General features: G+C 44.7%; 1 pseudogene; it reads left to right on the top strand.

The window, feature by feature from the left end:
• The first annotated feature begins 510 nt into the window (after positions 1-510).
• Positions 511-1,157, top strand: LOC138850352 (high mobility group protein B2 pseudogene; annotated as a pseudogene).
• Positions 1,158-13,423: the final 12,266 nt, after the last annotated feature.

The following is a 13,423-nucleotide window of genomic DNA, read 5'->3' as shown; positions in this document are numbered from 1 at the left end:
TTAATAAAGGAAATAAAACAAACAGGAGAAAGAAGAATCCCTTTAGCAAATGGTTTAAAGGAAAGTGATTATCCATATGTAGAAGCCTGAAAAGATACCCCAACACCTCATATACTATGTAAAAGCAACTCAAGGTGAATTAAAAGTCTAAATATAAAATCCAAAGCTTGAGAGTTTGTTTGGAGGTTCTAGCAGGGGAGTGCAGCTACTCATATACCCTTGACCGAAGACCAGTCCTCCTCTAGCGGGGAAGGTCGTCCTCTTCGACCAAGTGCACAGCTTCAGGAGAGACCCACATGGAGTGGTGAGGGAGGAAGGGGACACCCGCCTAGCCAGCCAGATCAGCCGAATCAACCCTGGGGATCAATGCGGTGACAGATGTCGCAGCCAGATCGCCCTCACATCCTGAGTTCACGCCGGAGCTGAGGGAAGGAAGTGACACCGTCGGATCCGGCTGCTCTGCAGGAGTATGAGGAGCAACTCACACCAGGTGGCCGCCGTTCCGTCGTCATGGGTAAAGGAGACCCCAACAAGCCAACAAGCCGAGGGACAAAATGTCCTCTTATGCCTTCTTTGTGCAGACGTGCCGGGAAGAGCACAAAAAGAAACACCCTGACTCTTCAGTCAATTTCGCGGAATTCTCTAAGAAATGCTCGGAGAGATGGAAGACCATGTCTGCAAAGGAAAAGTCCAAGTTTGAAGATATGGCAAAAAGTGATAAAACTCATTATGACAGGGAGATGAAAAATTACGTTCCTCCCAAGGGTGATAAGAAGGGAAAGAAAAAGGATCCCAATGCTCCTAAAAGACCACCATCTGCCTTCTTTCTGTTTTGCTCTGAACATCGCCCAAAGATCAAAAGTGAACACCCTGGCCTGTCCATTGGGGACACTGCAAAAAAATTGGGTGAGATGTGGTCTGAACAGTCAGCCAAAGATAAACAACCATATGAACAGAAAGCAGCTAAGCTAAAGGAGAAATATGAAAAGGATATTGCTGCATACCGTGCCAAGGGCAAAAGTGAAGCAGGAAAGAAGGGCCCTGGTAGGCCCACAGGATCAAAGAAGAAGAATGAACCTGAAGATGAGGAGGAAGAAGAGGAAGAGGAAGAGGAAGAAGATGAAGATGATGAGGAAAAGGATGAAGATGAAGGATAAATGGCCATCCTGTAATGATGAGTGTGGAGTGTGTGTGTGTGCTCAGGCAGTTGTTTTGCTAAGAATGTGAATTCAAGTGCAGCTCAATATTAGCTTCAGTATAAAAAAACTGTACAGATTTTTGTATAGCTGGTAAGATTCTTTGTAGAGAAAATACTTTTTTTAAAAAATGCAGGTTGTAGCTTTTTGAGGGGCTACTACATACAGTTAGATTTTAAAGCTTCTGATGTTGAATGTTCCTAAATATTTAATGGTTTCTTTAATTTCTTGACTTGTGTATGGTAGCACAGCAAAGCTGTAGGAATTAGTATCATTAGTAAATTTGGATTTTTTTAGGATGTTGCATTCTGTGTTTTTTTTTTTAATTTTGTAATAAAATTATGTATGTTAAAAAAAAACCCAAAACCTAAGTAAACATATGAGAAACTGTAAAACAGTAGCATAGACAACAGTTTTGGGTAAGATTCCAAAAGCACAAGTAACAAAAATGAAATATACAAAGTTGAGCATATCAAATTAAGATACATCTTCACAACAAAGTAATCAACAGAGTGAAGACACAATGGACAGAATGGCAGGAAACATTAAAACTCTGACTATGACAAAAGATTGATAGCCAGAACATAAATATATAGAACTGGAATAACTCCAAACAAGAAGCAAAATGTACACGTAAGAAATGGGCAATGATCAGAATAGATGTTTCTCAGAAGAAGAAATCTCAATGGTCAAGACATAGATGAACATGCCCAATATCACTAGCCATTAGGGAAATGTAAATCAAAACCAATAGCAGACTCCATCTGTAGGAGAAGACAATGCTTGGGTTTTCATTTGTGCAACAAGTGGGTTTAGAGGACTCTGTTCACCATTAGAGGGCAGAGTCTACATGGAAGTAAAGAATCCTTAATACTTTCCTAATGGGCTTGTTGAATTCTTGACCAGTGCCTATTACATTTGCCACAAACTTTCCAGTCTCACTACTTCCCTGCTTCTTCCTCTTCTCTGTGGCTTGCAAAAACAGTATATCTTCTATATATGGAGGATACTTTTGTTTTGTTTTATTCCTTCTGTCTCATGATGTTCCTCTAAGAAATCACAGCCCTCGAAGTATTCATTCATTTATGCAGTCTGCAGTTTTCATGGGCTACTACATGGCAAAGTACTAGGTTAAAGGAAAGGTATAGGTCAGGAACTGAGCAAAGTTCACAATGATGAAGCCATTGGGGAAATGAACCTGATGGAAGACCTCTCTCTCTCTCTCTCTCTCTCTCTCTCTTTCTGCCTCTCCTTCTCTCTCTGTGTAGCTCTGATTTTCAAATAAATAAATAAATCTTTAAAAACTAACTAAATAAATATACTAATAACCTGGTGGCAACACCTTTCTATCAGAAAATGTGAAGCACTCAAACACAGTTTGTCCCAGAAAGTCAGCCATAGTTTTCAAGAGCACATCTTCTACTCCATTTGTGGACATCTCTGTGTGGGGTAAGGGGCACTTATTTCTTCCCCTCTTCTTTCTTACCACTCTCACAGTTATAACTTCTATTGATGCTTCCCCAGACCAGTCTCTATGAAATTGTAGAACTAATATCCTCCCATTTCAAAAATGTCATGGGTTTAAACACAGAACCCAAAATAAGACAAGCAAGTGAGCTTCTTAATGACACAGTGTGGAATGTAAGATTCTCACTGGATCACTGGGTAACTGTAAAGTACTGGGGAGAGAAAAAGATGTTACTTATCTGTATTTATGATGTTGTAATTCTCCACTTTATGCAAACTCAGATTAAAAGAGCTCCAGTTAGTGGGCAGCACTGTTGCATAGTGGGTAAAGCTACTTCCTGCAGTGTCAGCATCCTATATGGGTGCCGGTTGGGATCCTGGCTGCTGCACTTCCTATCCAGCTCTCTTCTGTGGCCTGGGAAAACAGTAGAAGATGGCCCAAATCCCTCATCTCCTGCACCCACCTATGAGACCTGGACAAAGCTCCTGGCTTCTGGTTTTGGATCCAAACAGCTCCAGCCATCGATCTCTGCTTCTACCACTCTGTAACTCTGCCTTTCAAATAAATAAATAATTATTTTAAAAAACAGCTTCATCCCAGAAGAAGCTCTTGGCTTCAGACTGGCACAGCTCCAGCTGTTGCTGCCAATTGGGGAGTGAACCATCAGACGGAAGACCTCTCTCTCTCTTTCTCTCTCTCTCTCTCTCCTCTCTCTGTGTAACTCTTTCAAATGAATAAATAAATCTTTAAAAAAGTTGCTCCAGTTATTGACAACACAATAGACTTGCATTAATTTTAGTTCCCTTCTTATTTTGCAAAGGGATCAGCGTCAGGTCAAAACAGTTGACAGCCTTGCTAACAGGAGAAGAAATAGCTGAAGACAGAAAATGAAAAGCAGCCAAATACATCATCAAAGAAAGAGAAGTGGACCCCATCCAACACAAACCTTTAAAAGTGGATGCTCACAATTAACGAGTGAAACAGCTACCCACTGAAATCTTATCTAGGGAGGGAAGATGTCCTAAGTTCTGCTTCTGTAAACTCCAGTCATAAATCTATCCTAATAAATCTGTCCCTGGCATCTCTTTTACAAACATACTGGACCCACTGACCATTGGAAATGTGGTCCTAATCATGTAGGCTGCCATTTAAACCCACCAATGTTGTAACAGCTAAGAAACTTGAATTTGATGCTCAATTCTCAGGAAATCATTCCAGTTGAGCCTAGGGCCATTAATAGAAACTCCTTGGATCCTCCACTGTCTCTGTGCCTGTTTGAAAGAAGGGAGTTTTCCCACCCCAGGTTTCTGTAACAGATTGGAAAAATCTGATAATTAATACTTGAGAGGGATCAATGCACGCTTCACACTGCTCCCCACCAGGAAGATGAGGTGCAGGATGAGAGCAGTGGGGCAGATCTTAGTCACATCCTCCTTCCCACCCCTCTGCTGCCCCAGGCTCCCTGCTGAAGGCCACCCAGCCCCACCCTGCAGGAACCAGCCCAGGAAACATCAAGAGGCCTGGCCAGACTGCATTCTGAGACAACCCACTTTGGGAACCCAGATTATTGACTGTGGAGATCAGGAGTCTTTCCGCATTCCTTCCCTGCCTGTGCAGGTTTCCAGAACTCTAAACTCTCTCTCCTGTAACCACTAAATAAAGCGCATTAGGGACAGTTTGGGTGAGGTTCTGCAGGAGAGAGTCCAGATGCTGGGAGCCTGTGAAGCAGAGTTGGGAGACAGAACAGCCCGGGTCCCAACCCTGACCTCAGGGGAAGCTGCCATGATAGATGGCACCCTGGCAACCACCCTTCTCCCACAAGTGTCCCCGCCCCTTCCTGCATGCCAAACCTGCAGCAGAAAGTCCCTGGAGCAGGTACCCTTTCTTCTGGACACACAGGGAGCGATTTGGGGAGTGGCAGGAAGAGACTCCCTGGTAAGTGGGACCCACAGGTGGAGGATGAAGAGGGAAGAAGCAGCAGGAGGCAGGCTCAGGGTGAGCACTTGGAAACTGCCTGGGATCGCACGTGCAGAGCAGGAGATGCAGTAAATGCCAGAGAAGGAGAAGCACAGCCCCCAGGGCTGACCCTGATCAGGGAATGAACTCCCTCTGGTCCAACTCAGGCCCCAGGGAATGGCAGTAGCACGTGCATGCGCACAGGCATTCAGAAGGCATAATACATCCGAGCTCCTGGGAACTCTGGGAAATGGAATCGAGGCCGCAGCATCCCTAGAGACACCAGCTGACCCTCCCAAAGGCTGTAGTCAGGGGTGGGTGCCCACAAACAGAGGGCCTTTGCTTTTATTCATTCCCTCCTTCCTTTCCTTCCCACCCAAAAATCTCAGGGATCAGTTGCTTTCTTCCTTTCCTGCATCAAATCTGAAAGAGTGACACTGCTGCTTACTGACCCCAAATTCTGGCTCCCTCATAACCTCTGTCTCTTCCAGAAAAATCTTATTTACTATTTTGGCCCTAGAAATCATAAATGACTATGATAGAATGTAACTTTTAACAGAGGTGTAGAAGGCATGGTTTAATATCCAGTTTTGAGAATACAATTTTCTTTGTGTTTTATTGATGTTTATAGTTCTTTTAAGATTTATTGAGTTATTTGGAAGTCAGAGTTACAGAGAAGGAGAGGCAGAGAGAGAGAGAGAGGGGAGAGAGAGAGAGAGAGAGGTTTTCCATCTGCTGGTTCACTCCCCAATTGGCAGCAGCACCACAGCGCCGACCCCTTATAGTTCTTTTCAAAACATTTTACACTGTCTTTTTATTCATCTAGTACAGAGACAGAAGAATGGACACAGAGCTAACATAGCTGAGTATTCAAAGAGACAGGTTAACGGGTTAAATGCCTTATATCATAGCATTTATACCTTAGATTAATTCTGGGGACAGTATTATCTGGAGTTTACAAAGTAGAAACTGAATGGAAAGAGCTTAGAAAAGCATGGTGTTTTTTAATATCATAAAAAAGTCTAACTTATAGGCCAATCAAGGGGCCAGCACTGTGGCATAGCAGGTAAAGCATTGACATTCCATATGGGTGGAGGTTGTGTCCCGTCTACTCTGCTTTTGATCCAACTCTCTGCTATGGCCAGGGAAAGCGGTGGAAGATGGCCCAAGACCTTGGGCAGCTGCATCTGTGTGGGAGACCCAGAAGAAGCTCCTGGCTGCTGGCATCGGATCAGTACAGCTCCAACCATTGTGACCAATTGGTGGGTGAACCAAAAGATGGAAGATCTCTCTCTCTCTCTCTCTCTCCCCATCTACTCTGTGTAACTCTGACTTTCAAATAAATAAATAAATCTTTTTTAGAGAGCCAATCAATATATTATACTAGCTTAAAAATCTTTATGTTGTCTTGTGTCTCAGTTTTTAAAATCTGATTTCTCAAAGGGAAAAATATGAGAGAGATGAAGAGTACCTACAAAAATAATTTATTGTAATAATTTTCTGTAATGATGTACTGTAATCATTTACTGTAATTTACTGTAATAATTTACTGTAAAGAACCACATAGGATTATAACTTGTCTAGAAAACAAAGGAGATTCAAAGTTGCTATTATTTCATGGTTATTTTTTCTTATTTTTAATATCAAGATGGTATATAAATATTATGCACTCCTAGGTATTTCTGTGTTGTTTGATATGTTTTATTTTTTAATCAGAAATTCAAAGAGATAACGGGGTAACATGGAATTCTGTGTTTCTGATTACTTCTCTCAATTAGAGATCATGGGATTAGAGTTGGTGCTAGATTAAGAATGCTTCAATCTTTATCCACTGACTTCACACCAGCATTTACTATGTTAAACAATATTCTTTGGGTAGATGGCTCTTTCTTGCCAGACTGTAAACTTCATGGGGTCTAGAAACATATTTGCTTTGACACTAAAACTCAGCCTCTTGACAGTCAGTCTTTTAGTTGAATAAATACATGATATACAAACTAAATATTTCTGCCCCTCAAGAACTGCCTAAGAGAGAAGAAAATAGAAATCAATTTGATGACTCTCAGTATTAGGTGAATATATAATTTGTCATTCTGACATAAGCCTTGTCATAAAAAGGGCATATGAATAATCACACAGAGTTGAAGTGTATGAACACCTAGGGCCAAGTGGATTAAAAGTTCAGCCTAGCTATGTAAGGCATTCCATGTCAATAGGAGAGGAAGGAGGAAGAGGGGAGGGAGTGTAGGGGGGAAGGTGGTTCCGGTGGGAAGAATCACCATGCTCATTAATTAGCAGCAAAGAGAGAATCTGTGATCATTTGTTGCTTAAGAAAGGGTGATAGGCATTATTTAATTATAATGCAGGCATCAGTGTTCTCCTGTCTCTGAAATAGGAAGTCTATAACTCAGAATTCCTTGCTGTTTCATCAAAAACAATTCAAAACAAAAACCTAATTAAGCATAAGTGGAAGTTGTGCATTAGAAGTCTATTCTAATCTCTAGGAGGTTCAGGGGTTGGAAAATTCATCTAAAATCTTGCTTAAAAATGTCCCACACATTTTCCATGAACACTACCCTTAAGCATAAGCTCTTTAAAAAAAAGATTTATTTATTTGAAAGTCAGAATTACAGAGAGAGGAGAGAGAGAGAGAGAGAGAGAGACCTTTTCTTAAGGTGTCTTGCTCACTTTTAAATGATTTCCCTTTTCACAGTAAAATGCCTAACTGTCCTCTTTAGTAACAATGCATGTTTTGCTCTCCATGTCCACTCCTGAGCTCCAAGTACCGGCAGCTCACCCTAGCATGCTGACTGGTTCCAATGTTCAAGTACTCATCTCCCATTCTCTTTTGGTGAGTCTACTGGAAAGAAAGGAGAGTATCTACAGTAGTTAATATCTTACTGTTGCTCTTGCTGTCCACCTGCAGGCCTGAAGGATGACCACCTGAATACACACTGGGAAGTTCTGGACATAGTTTCCAAACTTCAGTCACTTTGCAGCTGAGGGACTCTGTCCTCGTCAATCACCTGAAAGCCTGCAGGAGTAGGGAGAAGCTGTGTTTGAAGAATTCACAAATACAGTGCATTGAAGCCAACCACTACCACCCCCACCACACCCCTACTTCAGGGTTCTGGCAAATCCCAAACCAGGAGTTTGGGACCAGGAGTGGTTCAGGAGGTGACCTCAACTCCTTACTCTGAACAGCTCCAAAGTGCCTGGTGCACCCAGCGGGAGCTCAGCACCTCGACCTCCCGCCCTCCTGCCCTTGCCACCAGGACGCCTGGCTCCCAGAACCTCCAGGAGGCCTGCAGCAGACCCGCAGGTCCAGGCACACTGGGTTGTGCATCCAGAGCAAATCCAAAATACAGGCCCAGCTCAAGTGCCACCTCCCCACAAAGTCACTGTCTCCTACTCCCTCCCGGAAGGCTGCGGGCCAGCACTCGGCACTGGGAGTCGTCGCATTTGGAGTTCACCCATGCTCCCACGTAGGAAGATGACCCCATGGGAACCCCACTCCACCTATGGGCAGGGCTGGGGAAGGAGGGCCGAGTCAGCCTCCACCCTAGGACTGCAGCCTGGGAAAGTCCAGGGCCCGAGCGCCCTTGCCGGGCATGGGGTCTCACTAAGTGTGCTCTGAGCCAGGGCCTCAGCCATCAGCAGCTCTCTTGCTTCCAGAATCTGCTGCAGGGCAGCTCAGGCTCCGCCCAGTGGGGAACCTCAGGCCAATCCTCCCTGCCCTGGGGCAGGACTAGTGCTGCCAGACCCGCCCCATGCCAGGTTGGCTATAAAGGCGGTGGTCATTGGTGGGCAGCTAGTAGTTGCAGTGTGTGCCGGTGACGTGGGTTGTGATAGCTTCCTGGCTGTTTTGTACCTTGTGGTGGCCCCAGAGTCAGGAGGGTCAGGAGAAGAAGAGACAGACCTGGTGAGTGCAACCGCCCACCTCTCCCACCAGCCCTGCTGGCTGAGGCTTGCAGCATGTGCTGCACTTGGGGAAGTAATGAAGGCCGAGTCTCAGCAGGAAAACCAAGTGCGAGGTGCTGATTTGCGAACTGATGCAGCATCTATGTGGTCTGCATGGGCAGACAGGGGGAAGGGTTTGGGAGGAGGGCACTGTTGGCACACTGGGCCCTAATGCAGCTGCCTGCTGTAGGCATCCAGGGCAACAGAGTCCTGCAGGGTCCCTAGAGATCCTGGCCATGCTGTGCCTTGCATCATCCACCCTCCTGCACTGATGCTGGGGGAAGTGCTTCTGCGGTTGATATCTCATTTGAATCCATGGTCATTTTCTCATGATGGGCTGATCTCACACAGTGACAATCATGGGACAAATCACGGTTCTGCGGCATCTGCCTCCCTGGAGCATTGCAGGTGGACAGGTGGCCACGGGTGACTGATGGCACCTCCTGTGCGTGGTCTCTGGCCCATCCAGGACCGAAGGTGGAAAGGAAAGGAGAGGAGCCGGCTCAAGGCAGTCCCGCTGCGGGTTCCATCAGGTGCAAAATGTCTTCCAATTGCGGTTAACCTTGCAGGGAAATTGTCTCCTTTTGTGGGCCAGAGATAGCATCTGCTTCATTAGCTGTGCAGTGTATTGATAATTAAAATTTGGGCAGTCCTATCTTTAGTCCTCACAGCTTAGTTACATTCTGAGGAACTGATGAAACTGCTCAGTACTTCGGGGCTGAGTGTAATATTAGGTGGGTTAGCCTGTTGTTGGCTTTTGGTTTATAGCTATTGGGTGACTTTATTTGGTAAAAATGCATTCAGGCTCAGTAGTGTATTCAAGGATGACCACTTAGTGAATTGTCTTTTTTTTTAAGATTAAGAATATTGAAGACAGGGTTGAGCTACCTATGGCAAAACTCCACCATTCCTGGGAAGGCCACAATTGGCAAGAAAAGCAGGTAGCAAGCTTTCATCAAGTAAGTTGAGATTCCTGTGTTTGCAATCTGAAGAGCTCACTGCTGAGCTGGGAGGGGAACTGCTCTGAGCACAACTCATTAGAGAACTGCTCTTGCAGACCTTCCCCGAAGGAAGGAGTGTTGTGGTCAGAAGCATTCCAGGAGCTGCTGGCCAGCAATTGTGAATTAGGCTTGAATTGAATCCATTGCAAGTATCACAAGAGTGCAGAAAGGCTGTGTCCTCCAATGAGCAGCTCACCAGGGAGAATTCGACTTAACCTAGAAGGTCTGTTTATCTCCGTTTATTTCACAGCATATTCACACCAGGTGGGGAAGATAAATCACCCTTCAGCTCTGCAATGGCAGTGCTCTTGGTTGAGGCTGAGGATGCTTTTCATTGCATGCAGTGTTTGCAAGAGACTTAGTTCCCTGAGGATTTATGCCTCTCCTGTAAATACATTTTTGGCACTAAAACAAACTGAAGTATTTCTGTTTTAGTAGTATGGAACCAAATTAAGTATTTTGCCTACTGCCATCTTTGACATTAAAGAGCTAAATCTGCAGGATTACAGGATTGAGTAAAAACAAGAGAATAGCTAATCCTAGTACTAGAAAAGTACAAGGGATAATTTGATCATTAGCTTCCTCATATTCCTCATGTTTCTTTTTATTTTTCTACCCTCTCTTCCCTACATACAGATGGTCTGGCTGTATTGGAGGCTTTTCTAAAAACTGAATTCTGTGAAGAAAATATAGGCTACTGGCTGGCTTGTGAAAACTTCCAAAAAAGATCCAGCCACCCCAGAAGCCATCCTTATATGCAAGAAAAATATATACACTCTTCTTAGAAAAAGGCCCAAAAGAGGTAAGACACAATTCCTCATTTCAGCATAAAGTACATTCTTGACATCAAGAAGCAACAAAAGAAGTAAAGACATAAGACTAAAGCAAGGGCCAGGGAATCTGAAAAGCTTCCTCTCCTGGTGTCCTGTCTTTCAAATAAGTCTCCCCAGACCTGTTAGGTGGAACTCATCACACATTACTGCTTCTAATTTTCACTTTCAAAGAGCAGAGCCCCCTTCTCTAACAAAGGATAATGAGTGATCTTTGTTTCAGATGAACATGCTTTCAAACCAAAACTCTTATTATCCAAAATATAAAAGAAGCTACGACTCCCAGCTTTACAACTGCCTGGAAAAGGTTGTATTACTTGATGGAGAATAACTTTTTGAAGTTGTATTTATTTTCAAGGCAGAGTTACAGAGAGAAAAAGAGAGGGAAAGACAGAGGTCCATCTGCTGGCTCACTTCTTCAGTGGCCACAATGGCCAGGGCTGGGCCAGGCTGAAGCCAGCAGCTTCCTCCAGGTCTCCCATGTGGGGGCAGAGGACCAAGTGCTTGGGCCATTCTCTGCTGCTTTACCCAGCAAGGAGCTAGGGAAGAAGTAGAGCAGCTGGGAGTCAAACTGGCATCCATGTGGGATGTTAGTGCTGCAGGCAGCAGTGTAATTTGCTATGCCACAGCACCAGCCCCCAGAAAGAACTCTTATCCCTGGTCTTTCTTTTGAGTCAGAATGCTACCAGGACTTGTGTTGAAAACCACAGGTCACCACAGAACCCCATGAGAAGAAAAAGGAGCCCCAGAGTAGAGGACATGTTCTGTTTCCTAAGGCAGAAGTTTTTGACTGCCAGAGACTGACATTCAGTTCAGCCGGGGTGTTTGGGAAACATCCCTCACCACTGTTGATTCCAGTTCAGGTAGTAAATCAGGAGGCTGGTGACTATCCAGGAGATGCCTGTATCAGAACAGCTTCCACCACCGTGAAGACACAGGCAGGAAATACGTGGTCTGAGTGGGGTGGGTCTCACTGGAAAAGCAGGACTCTGAGTTGGAAGATAATGCAATGGAATGCTGTTGTTCTAGACTCACTTAAAATCAATAGGTCTGGGATTCTGTAGCCTTAGCTACCTAGCTCTACATCTTTCCTTAAATCCATCCATGTTACCACATGGTTTTAGTTCTAGGTTATAAGTCCAAACTAATGTAACATGTTTATTATGTAGAATCATCCATTCTATTGTTGTGTATTGCTGAACCTGAAGTGATGTTTGAATTGTTAAATGGTATATAAAATAGTGAGTGCTCATGTGTAGAAAACCACAGTGGCTGTTCCAAGTGTGAAAAACTCTTGAAGAGAGTTAAGCTTTGAAGTGGTCTTTGAATATTTGAATACATTTATTTTGATAACTGATGTCATTGAATACTCAGAGTCCAGGTGTGAGTTGATTTGATTTTGGTAACTGGAAATATGACCAACATAAGATCTTTGTAGTAGAGAAGAAGCATGCATTACTGAATCTGTGCAGGGAGAACTGACAGCCCCCAGAGCTGAGATGAGGGTGGCAAGGAAGATGCTCTTTTATAAACCTAAGTCACAGCACATCTTTAGAATGACGCAGGGTTAAAATTACTAACAGAATCATTTATTAAACATCAAGGTCTTTGATGAGAATAGAACATTGACCTAAATCCCTTTTTGAGGATTAAGAACCAGCTAAATAGGAGGCTATGTTGGTGACCTCAAAGTGATTGGGGCCCGGGGTCGGGGGTTGTGGTTTCCAATGCCTGGCCCAGAATGGCCACGGGCTCCCTGCGTCATGGGCCGGAACCTTGGCTCAGGGCTCCAGAGGTTGGGGGAAGCCTGCTGGGCCGCTTCCTACTTCCTTCCTTGGGCAGAAGTCAGGGATCACAAAGTGACCTAAAGTGACCAGTTCGGGGCAGAAATCCCTGAGGCACCACTGGGGCCTGGAGAGGACCCACGGGTGGGGCAGAATCAGAGGGGAAATGCCCAGGACCTGAGGGCCAAGGCTGCAGGTGTTCCTGTTGGCCCACGGGCACCTGCGGTGCCTAAACCCCTCTCATAACAGAACCATGTGTGCACCTCAGACCGTTTTTACCCCTAATTCCACTTTAAAGAAAGGTTTATCGAGGCCGGCGCCATGGCATGGGGGGTGCAACCACAGCCTGCAGGGCCTGCATCATGGGCGCCAGTTCGAGTCCCTGCCACCCCACTTCCTGTCCCAATCCAGCCAACGAGTGCAGCGGTGATGGACAGGTACTTGGGCCCCAACCACGTCGGAGAACTAGGCAGGGGCTCGTGGGCCTTCAGCCTCGCCCAAACATTGGGGGATCATACCAGCAGATGGAAGACCCCTGTCTCTATGCCTTTCAAATAAATCTCTTAAAATAAATAAAAAGGAAATGCAAAAAAAAAAAAAAGGAACCAGCTAAATAGAATTGACTTGTATGGAGGCAAACACCAGTGTTACATTACTCAACTCTCCGCTGCTCCAATGAACAAAGAAGACAAATAAGAGGGATATAGGCCTCCCCTTTTTTGTTATCCTTCCCTTGGTTCCAACTAGCATGGGCTTCCAGAAAATGTACAGGGAATCCATTCTCTTCTGTGGTCAATACATGATCTCAGAATTTCCCTTATTCATTTGCCTAACAGATTTTGATTATGTTACTCTCGGTAAAGGGAAGGCAACAAAACTGCCCTTTCCTCCATTTTTAAAACTTATTATTTATTTGAAAGGCAGAGTTACAGAGAAGTGGTAGAGACAGATCTTCCATCTGCTGGTTCACTTCCCAAATTGGCCTCAGCTGAGCCAATCTAAAGCCAGGTGCTTCTGCCAGGCCTCCCACATGAATGCAGTGGTTCAAGCACTTGGGCCACCTTCTGATGCTTTCCCAGGCACATTATCAGGGAGCTAGATTGGAAGTGGAGCAGCTGGGACTTGAATCAGCACCCATATGGGATGCTGGCACAGCAGGCCATGGCTTTACCCACTGTGTTGGTACCATGTGTGTGTGTGTGTGTGTGTGTATGTATTTTTATTTCAA

This window comes from Oryctolagus cuniculus, chromosome 7 (genome assembly GCF_964237555.1).
Source record: "Oryctolagus cuniculus chromosome 7, mOryCun1.1, whole genome shotgun sequence".
NCBI lineage: Eukaryota > Metazoa > Chordata > Mammalia > Lagomorpha > Leporidae > Oryctolagus > Oryctolagus cuniculus.
Note: the sequence above shows the minus strand (reverse complement) of the source record. Positions and strands in the feature narration are given on the sequence as shown.